The following is a 16,577-nucleotide window of genomic DNA, read 5'->3' on the forward strand; positions in this document are numbered from 1 at the left end:
GGTTTATAAATTGTGACTTTCGCATCCTTCTGACACGCTGTGGCCTTACAACACTTTAGGATGATTTTATAAGACGATGCAAACGACGCCTGAGAAATTGAAATTTCTGTGATGTAACGGTTCTAATGGCATGAAAAGAAAAGGCGACCCTGAGGGTCTGGGGGTCCGTTCAGATACAAGGCGATTGTAGCCACGTCCACTATGTGAATCCTTTGTGCGAAAGATAGATAATTAACTAATTAGAATAAACTCTTAGGCTGTTTTTCACTCCGGTCCAGGTGGGCATCTGTGTGCCATTCTTGATGGAAGTCGGTGGGTGAGAGTAGCCTGGTGACTCATGAGGCCCACAAGCTAAAAGAACTATGGAGGCAGCATCCACAGTTATCATAATCAATTAAAAGCTGGCAAATATCCCCATGTAATGGCACCTTCTGACCCAGGAGGTGCCAGCTTACTGCCCACTGTCATGTCTAATGCGCACATCTAACACCATGCCATTGAAAGCCATTGAGCACATCACCACAGAGTCACCCCTCAGCTGACACAGCCTGTCCCCAACTGGCCAAGACACCTTTGTGTGTTGTCACCTCACATTGAGAACCAGAAAGGCGAGAGGTAAACCAGACAGCACGGGGGTCCAAACGCGAATCCCGGTGGGCCGCAGTTTCAGCCGGTTTCTTAATTGGTGACCAATTACTGCAGCTAAGTTGACTTCTTTTAGCGTTAATTTTATTGTAATTTGACGTTTTACTTTAACCAGTGATGGAAAGAAATTAAAATGCAAAGTAAGCCAACAAATGAACTGCGAGTTTTCCCCGTGAAGTAACAAACACCGCAAAGCACCGACACGCGAACTACGGGCGTGAGGGTCCCCCATGAAGTATCGAGCGATTATCACAAAACACCAATAAATGAACGGCAAGTTTTTGATGTGATATAACAAACACCGCAAAGCACCGACACGTGAACGATGAGTGGGAGGGTCCCCCATGAAGTATCGAGCGATCACCACCAAAAACCTATAAATGAAATGCGAGTTTTCCCCGTGATGTAACAAACAATGTAAAGCACCGACATGTGAACGATGAGCGCGAGAGTCCTCCATGAAGTATCGAGCGATCATCGAGCGATCATCTCGAAACACCAATAAATGAACGGCAAGTTTTCAATGTGATGTAACAAACACTGCAAAGCACCAAAATGTGAACTACGGGCGTGAGGGTCCCCCATGAAGTATTGAGCGATTATCACGAAGCACCAATAAATGAAAAGCTAGTTTTCGTTGTGATATAACAAACACCGCAAACCACCGACACGTGAACGATGAGTGGGAGGGTCCCCCATGAAGTATCAAGCGATCATCTCGAAACACCAATAAATGAACGGCAAGTTTTCGATGTGATGTAACAAACACTGCAAAGCACCAAAATGTGAACTATGGGCATGAGGGTCCATTATGAAGTATTGAGCAATTATCACGAAACAAAATGAACGGCAAGTTTTCGATGTGATGTAACAAACACTGCAAAGCACCAAAATGTGAACTATGGACGAGAGGGTTCTCCATGAAGTATCGAGCGATTATGACAAAGCACCAATAAATGAACGGCGAGTTTTCCCCGTGATGTAACAAACACTGTAAAGCACCGACATGTGAACGATGAGCGTGAGGGTCCCCCATGAAGTATTGAGCGATCACCACCAAAAACCTATAAATGAAATGCGAGTTTTCCCCGTGATGTAACAAACACCGCAATGCACCAACACGTGAACGATGAGCAGGAGGGTCCCCCATGAAGTATCGAGCGATTATCACGAAGCGCCAATAAATGAACGATGAGTTTTCCATGTGATGTAACAAACACTGTAAAGCACCGAAATGTGAACTACGGGCGAGAGGGTTCTCCATGAAGTATCGAGCGATTATGACAAAGCACCAATAAATGAACGGCGAGTTTTCCCCGTGATGTAACAAACACTGTAAAGCATGTGAACGATGAGCGTGAGGGTCCCCCATGAAGCATCACGAAACTCTGACACATGATGAGCGATGAGTGGTTCCCCCCAGTGGAGTTCCAGGAGCACAGCAGCTTGTCACTTCCAGATCCCCAGAGCTTGTGACTGACATACAGCCAAATGGCCATTCCCAAATGCAGCCGTAAGTCCGCGCATGGCTGTAGACGTATGTGGCATTCTGCTAGCAGTAGCCACCTTAGAAAATGTTAGTTTTAGGGATCCCCCTAAACTGACTAGATGATACTTTGAGAGCGGAATAAGATTGAATTGTTTGTTTACTTCTCTCGCCAAAACTTGCACACTTGAAACCGACATTAGAACAGCAGAAAATGTTTGACGTCAACGGATCGTTCAGCCTGTTAATTCCTTGGAGTCCTTGAAGAAGGTGACACCATAACGCGTATGGAAATCTGATTCTCACAACGACCTGGACTTGAATTGCCAAACCAGAATCAATCTGCGTCATCACGGAGGGTTGACGTAATAACCTTGGGAGTACTACATCACTGAAGGTGCGTCGTTCACAACATACATCAACACGTCCTACGGTATAGCCCGTCTGTTCTGGATCGTCTGCTCATTTTTACTTTATTAGCTGGCATTGGCTTCCGCCCATTAGGCAGTAACAACGCTCTGTCCCAGTGACGCTGATAAGTGTGGGCTTTACAATTCCTGATATGACATTTTGCACAGCAAACCAAAGTCTAAACTTATTCTGTTTCAGTGGTTCCTAAACTTATTCCCAAGTTTTGCCTCTTTTGTCTCTTTTAAGACCCGGAATTGCCGCTGACCGTTATTCCGATGTATGCCGCCCTTTTGGAGAATCACCATTGGCAGTAAACTCGTTCCTCCTTGGAGAATCGCCGACTCCGCTCGTTATTCTTGTCTAATCTATTTTGTTTCACACCATTGGTTTAATTTGGTGACCCTGGCACAGGGCCGTCGCTACCTTCAGCACTTGTATTTGGGCCTTAACCCCCCGAGATATCACAATGTCATTATCTCATCATAATAGATGGACACAGAAGCTGGAGAGAGGTCAGGGGGAAGGGGTTGGCAGTCCCCCACCATTGTAGTTTCATTTGGTGACCCTGGCACAGGGCCGTCGCTACCTTCAGCACTCATTTGGGCCTTAAACCCCCTCGAGATAACACAGCACCATTATGTCATCATAATAAACGGACACAGAAGCTGGAGAGGGGTCAGTTGGGGGTCGGGGGGTGCCCCCATTGAAGTTTTTGTGCTGTTGATGGGCAGGGAGTAGGGGTTGGCAGTCCCCCACCATTGTAGTTTCATTTGGTGACCCTGGCACAGGGCCGTTGCTATCTTCAGCACTCATTTGGGCCTTAAACCCTCTCGAGATAACACAGCACCATTATGTCATCATAATAGACGGACACAGAAGCTGGTGAGGGGGTCGGGGGGTGCCCCCATTGAAGTTTTTGTGCTGTTGATGGGCAGGGGGTAGGGGTTGGCAGTCCCCACCCATTGTAGTTTCATTTGGTGACCCTGACACAGGGCTGTCACTACCTTCAGCACCACTTATTTGGGCCTTAACCCCCCCCCCCCAAGATAATACAACGCCATTACCTCAGAAGGGTCAGTTGGAGGTTGGGGGTGCCCCCTTTGAAGTTTTTGTGCTGTTGATGGGCAGGGGGAAGGGGTTGGCGTCCCCCTGTCGAGTTTTCAAACCATCAACAAGCGACAAGTGCAATTTTAGGGCTAAATGGAAGGAAGAAGGGCTGGGCCCTTGAGCATTGGGGGCTAGAGGGGAGGGCATGGGCTAAAACCTCAGAACCAAAATGGCACCACTGCTCTGGCATCGCCCAGGAGTGACTTCCCTCTGTTTTCTTGTTGCCGATGCGTCTCGGTGGACGGACCGAACGTCATCAGGCCGCGTTCTTCTTGTGCGGCAGGTGCAGTCTGTGCTTGAGCGGGACGTCTGAGCACTTGGCTCTCTAGCCGTTGTCCGCCTTGTGTAATTACTGCTATTTTATGAGCCCGATTGTTTGCTCTCTCTTTTTAAAAGGCTTTTGGGTTGACTTGATAAATGCATTGAGTCATTTTTAACGTCCAGCCAGCTCAACCGTGCGAGCTGACAGAGATGAAGCGCTCCTTGTAATGAACGTTGTGTGCTTGTACCCAGGTACACGAGGTCCTCGCTGCCGGCTGTTCTCTGTTCTTTCAGGGGGACACTTTGTAATGAATTCCTATCAGATGGTCTCCTGCTGCTTGTATGGCCTGTTTGTGGCCACCGTGCAGCCGGCCTGGGAAGTGTAATGGTTCTGTTACCAGCATGCATTACAGGATTTTAAGTATATTTGAACCATCAGCCTGGTTTAAAACTGAATAATAATCTGCTGTATTTTGTTCAGGGAAAGCTTAGCTCCAGCAATCTCCTTTGACTGTGTGTGTGTGGTGCTGTTTTTTGTCATGGAGGGGTCCCAGGGTGACCCTATTCTCACTTTTAGACCTGAACAGAGTGTACCAAATGCCCATTGAAGCCCCTGTATATTTACGATCACCAACCTGTCACCTCCACTTATGGTCACCACCAGGGTCGACTGCTTCTGCGACTTAGATAGATAGATACTTTATTAATCCCAAGGGGAAATTCACATACTTAGTAGCCCCCCCCCCCCCTTTTCTCTCATATCTATAATTCCAGGTGACAGGACAGAGCAGCGAAATGAGCAGGAGAGAAGGCTTACACTAGTTATGAAATCTTCTATCTGTCCGGACCTAAGGTTTGCAGGTCACCATCTATTGAAATGTGTTTTGTAATGTCTGTAGTAATCAAATGCACTGCAACTTTCATTCCAACAGGTGGCGCATCACAAAGTATTAGCATGCCTTTATGAATCCCATACCAAATGGCCTATGACACAGCAGCCAGACTGAAACACAGATGCACCCATGGGCGGTCCTTTCATCATCCATGCATGACAGAGTAATGCTCTCCTACTGAAGGGTCCTAATGTGCATCAAATACTATCAATACAACCTGGATGGATAGCAGCTGTTCTTGCTGACTTCTATATCCATCCGGCCATTACACTGTTGGACTTATTCAGCGCTAAAGTTTGCGGTGCACCGTTTATTGAAATGTGTTTTGTAATGTGTGTAGGAATCGAATGCACTGCAACTTTCATTCCCACAGGTGGCGCATCACAAAGTATTAGCATGCTTTTTTGAATCCCATACCAAATGGCCTATGACACAGCAGCCAGACTGACACACAGATACACAGATGCACCCATGGGCAGTCCTTTCATCATCCATGCATGACGGAGTAATGTTCTCCTACTGAAGGGTCCTAATGTGCCTACAACAGCAGCAAAGTACAATGAGTGCATCAGATACTATCAATACAACCTGGATGGATAGCAGCTTTTCTTGTTGACTTCTATCCATCCGGCCATTACTCTGTTGGACTTATCCAGCGCTAAAGTTTGCGGTGCACCGTCTATTGAAATGTTTTGTAATGTGTGTAGTAATCAAATGCACTGTATCTGTCATTCCAACAGGTGGCGCATCACAAAGTATAAGCATGCTTTTATGAATCCCATACCAAATGGCCTATGACAGAGACACAGCAGCCAGACTGACACACAGATACACAGACGCACACATGGGCGGTCCTTTCATAATCCGTGCATGACAGAGTAATGTTCTCCTACTGAAGGGTCCTAATGTGCCTACAACAGCAGAAAAGTACAATGAGTGCATCAAATACTATCAGTACAACCTGGATGGATAGCGGCTGCCCTTGCTGGGAGTCTAGCCTCAATGCATCTTAGGGGGCTTAGCTGATTGGTTTCCTGATCTGGTGTGGGCGTGGTCTCTGGAGGAACCAATTAGAGTCCGAGACCCTGAGCCAGCCTAGATGTCAGCTGCACAGAATGTGGACAAGTTCTTCAACTGCCTCCATTTTTCATTTTCCCACAATTTTTTTTTCCGCTCATTTCCAGGGGGAGTCGCCTTCCTTACAGGAAATGATAGAATTTTGCTGACATGTCGATCCTCACGGTCGGGTTCTTTTATGTTTCGAAGGTAAAACGCTTTGTTAATTCTTACTGAAAGGTTAATGTGCCGACCATGAAAACTGAAATGGACCGGACAAAAGTGACAGTGGCCCACCGGTATGAATTACTTTAATCCCGCTCGCCCCCCACTTCCTGGTGTAAAAGTAAATTTGCACGTGACTAGCTGAGGAGTCGTTCTGTCCCGTTTCTCCATTTTCAACATTAACATCTCACTAGTAAAGGTGGTCCATACTTATCGAACTATCACAGTATTAGAGATCCAGTGTCAGGTTATTCTTCCTCCGCTCCAGGGTATCTACCAAGGTGGGAATAGAAGGTGTGATTCTCTAATTCTTATTTATTATTAATATTTGTGTCAAATTATTGAGCATTTTTTATTCATATTTAAGTATCGCAATGTTCTGTTTCTTAACATTTAACAGATTAGGACTTTGATGACGGCTGTTTTCACTTTTTGAAATATTAGAATATTTAATACTGTCAAGTAACCAAGTATGGCCAGACTGTGTCCCCTTGCTGCCAGATTTTCAGTAATCATCCTGGTCCGTTTCTCAAAATTCACAAAATTATCATTATTATTGTGGGTTGTTTTTATTGAACTATCACGACTTTGATGATAATAATAATGCATTTTATTTATATGGCACCTTTCCCATGGCTTTATTACTTCATACCAGATGTCCGTCACTGGCCAGACCCCCAGTCTGTCTCTTCTCTGCCAAACCGTGAGCAGTAGTTATATTGTTCTTTGTTTCCCAACATTTGCCGAAAACGACTTCATCAAGGGCTGTCCTTACTTCTAAATTTATTATGATGTTCATTGCTTCTCTGAGGTTTGTCTGGATGCACTAAAATTTCATGATACTAGATATGATCAGATATTAGCTGATGGTCATACTAGTTTTTAAGAAATGGTTACCATGTGTCTGTTTTTCAAAATTCACAAAAAAGTCCCATCATTGAGTGCTGTGTTTTTCTTAGATAATAAAATATCACATAATTTGATATTATTACTATCCTCTCTCTGCTAGATATTCAGTAGTCATCATGATCTGCTTCCATAAAATTTTCACATCTTTGGTGATCTATTGAAATTTCACAAAATCGCATCATATCAGATATCAGCCAGTGACGAGGCCATTTCTTCTTGGCAAAATCATTACAGTTGTTATCATGTTCTGTTTCTCAACATTCATCGAGAAATCACATCATGAGATTCAGATTTCTGGGCCCTCATTGAGCATTCTTACTGATAAATGTATCGTGATATTTACCACACCACTGATAAATATCATGATATGTTTATCACATCACTGATATTAGATATTGCCAGATTTCCGCCAATGATCAGGCCATCTTTGGCAGATTTTCAGCAGTAGTCACCTTGATCTGTGTCTCAACATTAAACTAAAAATGATATTGTCAGCGATTATCTTTACAGGCCTATCCTAATATGCGTTGCATCATTGCATATTGAAATATCATGATATTATCAGATATCAGGCAATGGTCAGGCTATCCCTTCTTTTCCAAATTCTGCAAAGTTTTCACCTTGATCTCTTTCTCAGCATTCACCTGAACATTACATTATTGAGGATTGTCGCAATCGGCTTGGCATAATATTTGTTGCATCATTGCATACTAAAATATCACGATATTTGATATTCTCAGATATCACACAATGACCAGGTTGTCTCTTCTTTGCCAGATTTTAGAAGTGATCTTCTTGGTTTATTTCTCAACATTCACCTAAACATTAGAATTGTAATAAAATTGGTAAAGGGTTGTTCTTATAGATTTCTCCTAATATTTTTTGCCTCATTGCATATTGGAATATCATGATATTTTGCCTCATTGCATATTGGAATATCATGATATTCCATATTACAATATCACGATATTTTATATTATCAGATATCACACAATGACCAGGTTGTCTCTTCTTTGCCAGATTTTAGAAGTGATCTTCTTGGTTTATTTCTCAACATTCACCTAAACATTAGAATTGTAATAAAATTGGTAAAGGGTTGTTCTTATAGATTTCTCCTAATATTTTTTTGCCTCATTGCATATTGGAATATCATGATATTCCATATTACGATATCACGATATTTTATATTATCAGATATCACACAATGACCACATTGTCTCTTCTTTGCCAGATTTTAGAAGTGATCATTTTGGTCTGTTTCTCAGCATTCGGCAAAAAATTTGAATTTTAACAAAATTATTAAAGGCTTATTCTAATAGATTTGTCACAATATTCTTTGCGTTGTTGCATACTGAAATATCATGACATTGGATATTATCAGATATTACACAACGAAACAGGTTGTCTCTTCTCTGCCAGAGTTTAGAAATGATTTTCTTGATCTTCTTCTCAATTTCACCAAAACATTACGCTACTGTGGATTTTCTTTATTGGCTTGTCGTAATATTTGTTACAACATTGCAAATTGAAATATCGCGATATTAGATATTATCACATATCACACAACAACCAGGTTGTCTCCTTTCTGCCAGATTTTAGAAGTCATCTTCTTGGTTTATTTCTCAACATTCACCTAAACGTTAGAATTTTAATTAAATTGGTAAAGGGTTGTTCTTATAGATTTGTCCTAACATTTTTTGCCTCATTGCATATTGGAATATCATGATATTCCATATTATCAGATATTATTGTCTCTTCTCGGCCCAAGAGATTTGTCATAATATTCTTTGCATTGTTGCATATGGAAATATCCCAATATTATCAGGTATCAGGCAATGGTCAGGCCATCCCCTCTATGTACAAAATTTCGGGAAGTGGTCAGCATGTCCATTTGTCACCTTTCACAACTACATAATATCAGTGAGAATTGTGCATACTTATAGAAATACCACGATATTAGATACTAACATATATCACAAAATGTATTGGGCTCTCTCTTCTCTGGCACGTTTTGAGAAGCGATTGTCAAAATTCACCAAAACATTACATTATTGAGGGCCCTCCTTAGAGATTTGCCTTGCTATTCATTGCATCACTGAGTATTGATATATCACGATACTATCAGATATCAGGCAGTTGTCGGGCTGACCTTTCCCTGCCAGATTTTGAGAAGTGGTCATCGCATCTTTTTCTCAACAACTGGAAAAATGAAAGAAACGTAGCCAATCGTATCCCTCAAATGTTGTAAGTTGCCTTGGATAAAGGTGTCAGACAAATAATAAATAATATTAGCTGAAATATCGTGATATGGTAAAGTACATTATCGGATATCAGCCAGGAGCCAAGCTGTGCTCTCTCTACCAGATTTTGAGGAGAGTCACTTCACCATCTTATCGTAAATTCATCACGACATCACACCGATGAGCGTTGTCCTTAAGTATTCGAACATGACCTCGTTTGATGTCATCACACATAAGCCTATGGCCAGGCTATCCCCTCTTTGACAGATTTTAAGATAGAGTCGTCATTCCTTTTTTCTCACCACAGAAGCAACGAGGGCTGTTCAGAACTGCTGAAGTTATCACAATGCACCATATTTTTGGATCTTCTTCTTTGCCAGGCCCATCCTTTCACCGCCATCTCCTGGACCTTAAGCTTCTCTTTATCATTTTGTCCTCCATGCTGACTCAAGCAAGGGTTTCCACCACTGTTGGGCTGGTATTAAATTTCATTTACTTTCGTAAATTATGAAAGACAACAGAGAGAAGCCCGGTGAGTGATGTTCGCCTTTGATTCCTCAAGAAATTGTGGACGAGACGTCTCCACACTAGTTCTAAGGGGGGGGGGGGGGGGTACAGGAAATGATCTGCCCATCCCGTCCCTCTCCCACCCCCCGAATCTGTAGGTGTTTCTCGATAAAGGAGTATTACTGTCATGCCGGCCACTCGAGTGCCGTCCCGGGCCCAGGCCAGCTCACCTCAACTTTGGCTCCCCTTTGGTTTTTTCGGACTGGCCGCTGTTTCTATCTATCTATCTATCTATCTATCTATCTATCTATCTATCTATCTATCTATCTATCTATCTATCTATCTATCTATCTATCTATCTATCTATCTATCTATCTATCTATCTATCTATCTATCTATCTATCTAAGGTTGACCCTTCTCCCCCTTTCTCCTCGTGGTAATGCCTGTGAGTGATTTACTTCATTTTGTGCTTTTGTTTGCTTAATGTTGTGTTCCTCTAGTAAACAGAGTGCTGGTCGATTGTTTGCATGACCTGGTTTATAGATGTACATTTTTAATCCAAGATCTATTCTATATTGTTCAAGTACAAAGAGAGGAATTTTCACATTTGATGCCTTTTTTTTTTTTTTGTTTCTGGGACAGCATACCTTCACGGCTGTCGAGTAGCTTCATTGAACGATTTTTAATGAGCAACAGCCGTCTCGTGGTAAAACCCGAGCACTGAAGTTCACTTCTTTAATGTAAACACCGGAGCTGAACTGTGGCTCTGCCACCTGCTTTGACAACCTGTTCGAGTCACTTGTCATCCGTTTTTTTTGTGGCAGACTCTCTCCATACATTTTTTCCCCTCTTCATCGACTTTCTCTTTTTTCTTTTTTTTTTAAATGCTAACTTTTCCAGCTTGTGGTTTGCACATATGCTGCTGTTTAAAAAAAATTTTAAAAGTTCGACCAGACCACAACCCTGGAAAAGTCAGCCATCTCGCCTCCTGCCACCTCGCTCATCGGCCGTGTATACTTCCAGTGCTGGCCGCTCGAGAAACAGAGCTGCAGTCTTTTATTCGTCTAATCTCAGGAACTCTCCGGGGGCCCCGCTGGAACTATAAAGCATAAGACACCACATACTGCACTGTGTGGGGAAACAATCGGGAAATTCATTTACCCGGGACTGTAACTTACTGCACAACCGGGACGCCATTGGCAAAACATTAGAGAGGAATGGGAACTGCAGCTTCACTTAGCATTTAGAGGGCAAGACATTTTATATAGCAACTCGGATGAGAAAAGGCGAAGGAAAAAAAGCTTTAGGGAATATTAGGTTTCAGTATTACTGAATTAAATATACGGAATACACTGCAGACTTAAACCTCCTGGCGTGACTGTAAGAGCAGATGAGGAGGCAGTCAGTAACAGAGGATGAGGCCTGGAGGAGCACGGAGCTGAAGAGAGCTGAACAGGATAGATAGATAGATAGATAGATAGATAGATAGATAGATAGATAGATAGTGTAGTTGGTAGGATTAGATAGATAATTTTAATCTTAGTGTAGTTGGCAGGATGGATAGATAGATATGAAAGGCACTATATAATATGTAGATGGGTAGATAGATTGATGTGAAAGGCACTATATAATAGATAGATAGATAGTGTAGTTGGTAGGATTAGATAGATAACTTTAATCTTAGTGTAGTTGGCAGGATGGATAGATAATTTTAATCTTAGTGTAGTTGGCAGGATGGATAGATAGATATGAAAGGCACTATATAATAGTTAGATGGGTAGATAGATTGATGTGAAAGGCACTAAATAGATAGACAGATAGATAGATAGTGTAGTTGGTAGGATTAGATACATAATTTTAATCTTAGTGTAGTTGGTAGGATTAGATAGGTAATTTTAATCTTAGTGTAGTTGGCAGGATGGACAGATAGATATGAAAGGCACTATATAATATGTAGATGGGTAGATAGATTGATGTGAAAGGCATTATATAATAGATAGATAGATGTGAAAGGCACTAGATAGATAGATAGATAGATAGATAGATAACTAATTTAGAGAGATACGAAAGGCATTATTTAAAATAGATGGTTAAGAAAATTATTATGCAATTTAAGTAGATAAGAAATGCACTATATAAGATAAATGGATAAACGTATTATACATGATAGATTGATAGTAGAGGCCTGATCTTATTTCCAAAAATGTGAAAGGCACTATAAGACGGATTTAAAAAGGCATTATACAAAATAGATATGAAAAGCATTTTATAATTTAGATAGATAGAAAGGGTGCTATATTAGACTGATAATTAAGAAAGGCATTGTGTAATTTAGATATATATGGAAGACACTCGGATAGATAGATAGATAGATTTGAAAGGAATTGTGTGATCTCAGCATGAAAGGCAGTATATAAGGTAAATGGGTAAGAAAGGCGCTTTGTAAGACAGACGGGTGCAGATGAACAACAAGACAGACAGACCAGCAGATGTGAAAGGCGCCATATCACACTCAAATTTACAAGATTAGTAGGTCTTATCTTTGGTAGAAGATCAAATGAGTGCCCCATGTCTACCAGCCTGGTCTGTGTTTTTGACCCAGTGACTGACTGACTGGAGGGTCGCCCGCTCCTGACTCTATGCCATCTGCTCCCCCCAGCAGTGCTTTGGCACCATGCCGTGTGTCTGTGGGCTCACTGGTTAAACCTTTGGGGGGGGGGGGGGGTGCCTCCCAACATGTGCTGAAACCTTCAGGAAAGAACTCTCAAGAAACCACCCAGCAATTCCCAGTGCAGAGAAAGTGTGGTGGGCTACAGAAGGGCTGTAATTAGAATTTGCCAAAACCCCAAAAGCGAGGCCGAGTGGGAAGCAGGCGTCCCCCTGAGTGAGTTGTGTCCCCCGCCACCCCCCTAATTGTGGTCAGGCGCAGCTCTGCAGGGACCCCTCCCAGTGTGATTACAAGCGGGGCAGGGTGGAGTACTGGACTGGTCAGTTAAACCAGCGAGGTGTGGAGATCGGCTTTTTAAGATTTAAATTACGACCAAGAGTAAAGCCGAGGCGCTCCCGACTCAGACGCTCTGCGCTCCCCTCGGCCCAACCGGCTGCAGGGTCTCAACTACAAACTCCTTCCCAGTGACCTTGCTGGATTTTTATTTATTTTTTTTTTTTAAAGAATGCCACTCAGTCCATCTTTTAGGCACCAGAAACACCTGCAAGTTTGGTCACCACGCCGAATTTCCGAGACCTGCTGCTCCGTGGCCACTCCTCGATGTGCCACTCCGGCTGTGCCCGATGTCCCTGATCCAAGTAACCCGGTCACTTTTGTGAATGTTCCTCTCTTTATCTGCTTTTCTGTCACTTTCCTTCCATTTTTATTATTGAATCTTTTATCGGAAATAATATTAGTATATTATAAATATATAAATACATATATATATAAATATATATATATATCTTTTTTGTAAAAGCTATTCTGAGCTACTTATGTATGGATGCAATGCATCGTGGGGTTATTGGATTACCATGGATTACTGCTCAATATTAAAGCCAATGATTTGTAACTTTGAACATTTGTTAATGGCCAGTAAAATAAAGAAATTCCTTGTCTATGCACCGTGGGTTTGTGTTTTATTTATTTCGAGAAAATCAAACGAGTCTGCCGTACCCCATAAGACTCCCCCCTTTTTACTTCAGTTCTTCTTGAGATGTTTCTAGAATGTGATTGGATCCCACCGGTGGCCAGCTGAATTGATCGGACCCCATTTAGAGAGGCACGTGTGGAACCGAAGGTACAGGAGGTCCCACGATTCACACAAGAAATCGGGACTGTGTGCCCCCCCCCCCGCCCCAAAATCCTCATACGAACTCCTTTACATTTGAAACAAAATGGAGATCTGGAATATAAACATGCGGAGTGTCATTCTAAGCAATTTCGAGGTTGCTGATTTAGAATACGATAATGTTTTTGATATTAGATTCTTTACCGGTGGTCCGAGCCCTCCCTTCTAAGAGCCACTCGCAGAAGGTTCAAAATGGCAAGTTTCAAACATAAGCGTGTGGCGTATCATTTTAGACTATTTCAGGGTCAGAGATTCCAAATTTGATGTTATTTTTCACTTTTGATCTTTTCCTAGCCCTCTATGGACCTCTGTCAGAGGGTGACAAATGACACATTTCTGTCACAAGCGAGAATATTTCAACTTTGAACATGTAAACTGAAGCAAACACTTTAATATGTCAAATATCTGACACAACTGCTCTTCTTTATCATGAAGATTTCAGTTCTTATCGACACCCCAAGTTTGGGAGGCAGACTTTTCGCCCCCTGTTTTTTCGGCAGACCCTCTCTGTTCTTGTATTTTTTTTTCTGATTTTTATTTATTTAGCTGTGTCACTTATTAAGCCACTCGCCATTCGTAGCTTAGCAATGGCTGCGCTTGTTCAAATGCGCCAGGCCGAATAAACATTCCGCTTGTGTTTTTCTACTGCCTGTGTCTGCAGGTGGATGGAGACCCCCCACCCCACACACTTTGGCTCTCAGAGAAGCCCCTCCAGGATGACTTGTGATTAACGACTTTTGGGAGAATGTCTACAAGTGTCGAAAGCTGCTCACCGGGGTGTTGATGTGAGGCTCCTTTTTGAAGCGTTGCGGTCTGCCAACTGCTTATGTGATTTACAGTCCCCGGTAGTAATGAATGGGGGGGGGGGGGTGGCACAGTGGGTGCAGTGGGTAGTGCTGCCACCTCATGATCCCAGTCATTGTGTGGCCTTTGCATGTTCTCTCAGGGGCCTGTCTGTGTTTTCTTCAGCCTGAGCCAAAGATGTAGAAGTTAACTTAATTGGGTAATTTCAAGTGATGCCAGTGTTGGCAGACGGGCATGGGTCTGTTTTCGTCTTTGGCACTGTTCTTTTCTAAACTGAGTAAAGCTGGTTTGAAAAGGCTATGTCAGTTCTCCATCAGTCTATTTATTGTCTTTACCCGCTTATCCAGGGCAGCACCACAGGGCAATTAGAGCCCTCGATGCCCCTTGTATTGGCATTCTGCACGCACCTTCAAACTCCTGGGTATCTGCAGATGTACCCAAGTGGACCAGTGGTGGAAAAATGGAGGCAGAGCCTCAAAGGAAATTGTCAAAAACCAAAGTTCTTTATTTACAGTGCTAGCAACCAAACATTCTAATGTCCTGCAATTAAACACAGTCCTTCTGTGATGCCACTGAATCCATACTTAGACCATACTTCCACGCCAAGGAAGATGAAGAAGAAGCTGTAGGCACCAGACGTAACCTACAAAGTTAATAAACCAGCAGGAGACAAAGAGTACAGAGCAGAGGAGAATGGAGTGAGGTCACCAGTGGAGTCCCTCGGGGGGTCTGTCCTTGAACCCTCACTACTTTTTCTGATCTCCATGAATGGCATTCATTCTGCTGTAGTTAGTAAACTTGTGAAATTTGTGGATGGCACTAAACTTGGAGGGATGGCAGATGCTGAGGAGGAAGCAAAGAGAATTCAGAAAGACCTGGAGAAACTTCAGAACTTGATGAACACCTGGAAAATGGAGTGTAATGTGGAAAAGCGCCAAGTGCTACACGTGGGCAAAAGGAACATCAGTTATAAATACGAGATGGGGTTTGTGTTGACGCCAAGTTTTCATCGCCTATGCAATGTGCAGAAGTGATTAAAAAGGCAACTAAAATGTTCAGATATATCATAAAAACTGTTGAATTTAAGTCAAGGGACATTACGCTCAGACTGCATAAGGCACAAGTGAGGCCACATCTGGAGTCCTGTGTGCAGTTCTGGTCGCCACACTACAAGAAAAACAGAACAGCACTTGAAGCTATGCAGAGGAGAACAAGCAAGTGCACCTCAGAGCTTGAGGACGTGGCCTACTGTGACTGAGAGTTAAGCCTGTATAGTCTGAGCAGAGGAGATGGCGTGGGGACCTCATCCAGGTCCTCAAGACCCTCAAAGCCATCGATCAAGCAGATCCAGCAGCATACTTTTGACTTAAAGGTGAATCGCTTACTCAAGGACATCAGTGGAAATGAAGGGGACGTGCATTTAGAGACTGAAGCCAGGAAGCAGTTCTTTAAAGAGTTGTGGGACTCGGGAACAAACTACTGAGACATGGAGTGGAAGGAGAAACCTGGAGAACCTTTAAGAAGACACAGCAGCACATGAAGCGGTGCAGAGGAGAACAAGCAAGCGCATCTCAGAGCTTGAGGACGTGGCCTACTGTGACAGACTCTGAGAGTTAAACCTGTTTAGTCTGAGCAGAGGAGTCTCAACCTTTAAGAAAAGTATGGATGAGATGTTGGGACAGCTTAGCAATGAGTTAAACAAATGGATTTGATGGACTGAATGGTTTCCTCTTGTTTGTTGAATTTCTTATGCTCTTATCACTGTGTGGGAATCTAGTCCAGGTCATCAAAGGGGCTGTTCAGGTAGATCCAGCAGCATACTTTTGACTTAAAGGTGAATCGCTTACTCGAGGACATCAGTGGAAATGAAGGGGACGTGCATTTAGAGACTGAAGCCAGGAAGCAGTTCTTTAAAGAATTATGGGACTTGGGAACAAACTACTGAGACATGGAGTGGAAGGAGAAACCTGGAGAACCTTTGAGAAGACATAGCAGCACATGAAGTGGTGCAGAGGAGAACAAGCAAGTGCATCTCAGAGCTTGAGGACGTGGCCTACTGTGACAGACTCAGAGAGTTAAACCTGTTTAGTCTGAGCAGAGGAGACTGTGTGGGGACCTCATCCAGTGATTTAAAGTCCTCAAGGGCATCGATAAAGGAGATCCAGCAGAATTCTTTCACCTTAACGGCGATTC

At 42.9% G+C, this 16,577-nt stretch overlaps 2 long non-coding RNA genes across 3 annotated transcripts; one reads left to right on the forward strand and one right to left on the reverse strand.

Annotated features, from left to right (window-relative positions):
• Positions 1-877: 877 nt before the first annotated feature.
• On the reverse strand, positions 878-1,991 carry LOC127526213 (uncharacterized). The gene is made up of 3 exons (XR_007933851.1): positions 1,938-1,991; positions 1,596-1,709; positions 878-1,019 (listed from the first exon to the last, which is right to left on the reverse strand). It is a non-coding gene; the product is annotated as an uncharacterized LOC127526213 (long non-coding RNA).
• A 1,222-nt stretch (positions 1,992-3,213) lies between these two features.
• On the forward strand, positions 3,214-13,353 carry LOC127526212 (uncharacterized). Of its 2 annotated transcripts, none has more exons than XR_007933849.1 (3): positions 3,214-3,228; positions 3,627-5,176; positions 5,544-13,353. It is a non-coding gene; the product is annotated as an uncharacterized LOC127526212 (long non-coding RNA). The 2 variants fall into 2 exon arrangements; XR_007933850.1 differs by having other exon boundaries at positions 3,627-4,842.
• The last annotated feature ends 3,224 nt before the right edge of the window (positions 13,354-16,577 follow it).

Source organism: Erpetoichthys calabaricus, chromosome 18, assembly GCF_900747795.2.
Source record: "Erpetoichthys calabaricus chromosome 18, fErpCal1.3, whole genome shotgun sequence".
NCBI classification, from domain to species: Eukaryota; Metazoa; Chordata; class Cladistia; order Polypteriformes; family Polypteridae; genus Erpetoichthys; species Erpetoichthys calabaricus.